This window comes from Macrobrachium nipponense, chromosome 12 (assembly GCF_015104395.2).
Source record: "Macrobrachium nipponense isolate FS-2020 chromosome 12, ASM1510439v2, whole genome shotgun sequence".
NCBI lineage: Eukaryota > Metazoa > Arthropoda > Malacostraca > Decapoda > Palaemonidae > Macrobrachium > Macrobrachium nipponense.
The window spans coordinates 41,996,612-41,999,111 of NC_087205.1; positions in this window are offsets into that span (position 1 = coordinate 41,996,612).

Consider the following 2,500-nt stretch of genomic DNA (forward strand, 5'->3'; position numbering starts at 1 on the left):
TACTTTTCGTCCTCTAATGGACCTCTTCTTGGAGCTTTTATCAAGAAAAAGAGATGAAGAAAGCCTAAAATTTTAAACATACAGTTACAAAAATTAGTAGTTTGAGCTACAAACTATTCAGCAGTAAAATAAAAAAAAAAGAGTAGTAGCTAAACAATGAAAATTACCAAAATATCAAATGAGCTAATACGTCCATTTGAAACAGCATAACATACGTACATATTAACAAGCGTATACCATATGATAGTTAATAGATAACATAATCCATTTTGTACTGAGGTTTCATGACATGTAAGATAAAAGGATGTAATTTATACAAAACCGAGATATAATTTTTTTCCCCTTTGCTGTGAGCAATGCAAGCTGTCTCTATCAAATTTATTTCAATAGAACCAGTGCTCTTAAACAAAAATTACACATACTGCTGTGAACACAAAGCATTGCTTGTATTATTTGTTCGTATATTATGATTATGAATTAAAATGCGCTTTTCCAGTGTCTTCCCAGATTGTTCTATATAAAAAAAACTACTGCACTTACAATGCTTTATGATTCACTACTAGTAGTATGTGTAATGTACCGATTGACTGGCTCTGGTCAAGTCAAAGATTTTGTTTAAGAGCACAGGTTTTATTGAGAGAAATTTGATAGAGACAGCTTGCATTGTTCACAGCAAAGGGAAAAAATTAAATTCATTGCCTGGTTTGTAAACATTACATCCTTTATTTTCCACATGTCATGAAACGTCAGTACAAATTGGATTATGTTATCCATTAACTATCATATAGTATACGGTTCTTAATATCTACTGTATGTTATGCTGTTTTCAAATGGACGTATTTCCTCAATTGATTTTTTTTTTTTTCATTTGTTCACCTACTATTCTTTTTTATTATTATTTTTCTGCTGAATAGTTTGTAGCTCAAAATACCATCTTTAGGTAACTGTAATGTTTTAAAATTTTAGGCCTTTGTTGGCTACATGCACTGTGAACCTTTTCTGTTTCCTTATTAATAAACGCTCCAAGAGGAGGTCCATTGGAGAACGAAACTGTTGGACGTTTTCGGAGATAAAACATTTTCATTTTCCTATGTGGAATACATTGAATGAATATATATATATATATATATATAAATATATATATATATATATATATATATATATATATATATACTATATATATATATATATATATATTATATATATATATATATATATATATAATATATATATTTATTTATTTATTTTTTATTTATTTATATCACATCAGTAAAACCATGAATATCAGTGAAGAGGGGTCCAGTCAGACGAGAGTCTGTTACACGTGTTTTATTATAATATGAAACGTTTCATGTTGTCACCAACACATCATCAGTCTGCAATTAATAATTCGCAATTAAAATAAACTTATAAGATATAAATTAATAAAAATTACAATAAAATCATAGCATTAAAAAAAAGATGGGAAGAAAGCTACCTATTCAAGAAGGAGGAAAGAGCTGAATGATTAAAAACGGTAAGGTCTGCCCAGAACATAGACCTCACGCCAGAGAGAGAGGAGATGACGAGGTGTTAGAGTTTAAACTGGGGAAAGGTGCATGATAAACAACGACTCAAAGGTAGTTAGGTGGTTGTTTTTGCCTTTGATGTGTCAATGATAGAGAAATGTTTCTTTTCAATGGTGACTTTATAACTCGCTGCATGTGTTCTAATATTAGAGAACTCGGGGGATTAGAAGATTCTGGACCCAGTTCTAAAACACTGCCCCACGTGGCTATAATACCGGACTTGCAACAGTCTCAGCGAAGAATCAATATAAATACCAAGACATCTTGGGTATTCAAATTTATATAGAATATTGGACTTCATAAAATCCTGCAACCTTTCCTTGTAATTGAAAAACCTTCCAATTTTGGGGGGATTCATGGGAATGAGGTTAAGTTTAAAATAGCTAAAGGAATTTCGCGCCGGTTCGAACCCATGAGAGGAAGAAATTATTATCAACTAAAAAAATTCCCTTCGGGTAACATATGAAAATATATTAATTCCGAGGTAGAGCAAATTAGATATTAAAGGACATTTGTAGCTCGATGAATATATATATATATATATATGTGTGTGTGTGTGTGTGTGTGTGTGTGTGTGTGTGTAATATATATATATATATAGATATATATATATATATATATATATATATATATATATATATATATATATACATATATATACATATATATATATATATATATATATATATATATATATATGTATATGTATGTATATATATAATATATATATATGTATATATATATATATATATATATATAATATAATATATATATATATATATATAATATATATATATAAAGGAATGACACAATCTGAAAATAATTCCTTGATTGTTTTATCACATAGAAGAAAACAAAAATGAGGTGAGGGTAACTGCTAGAATGGGGAATCTTAGATAAAAAACTCTTAGGAAAACTAGAATCACATGTAT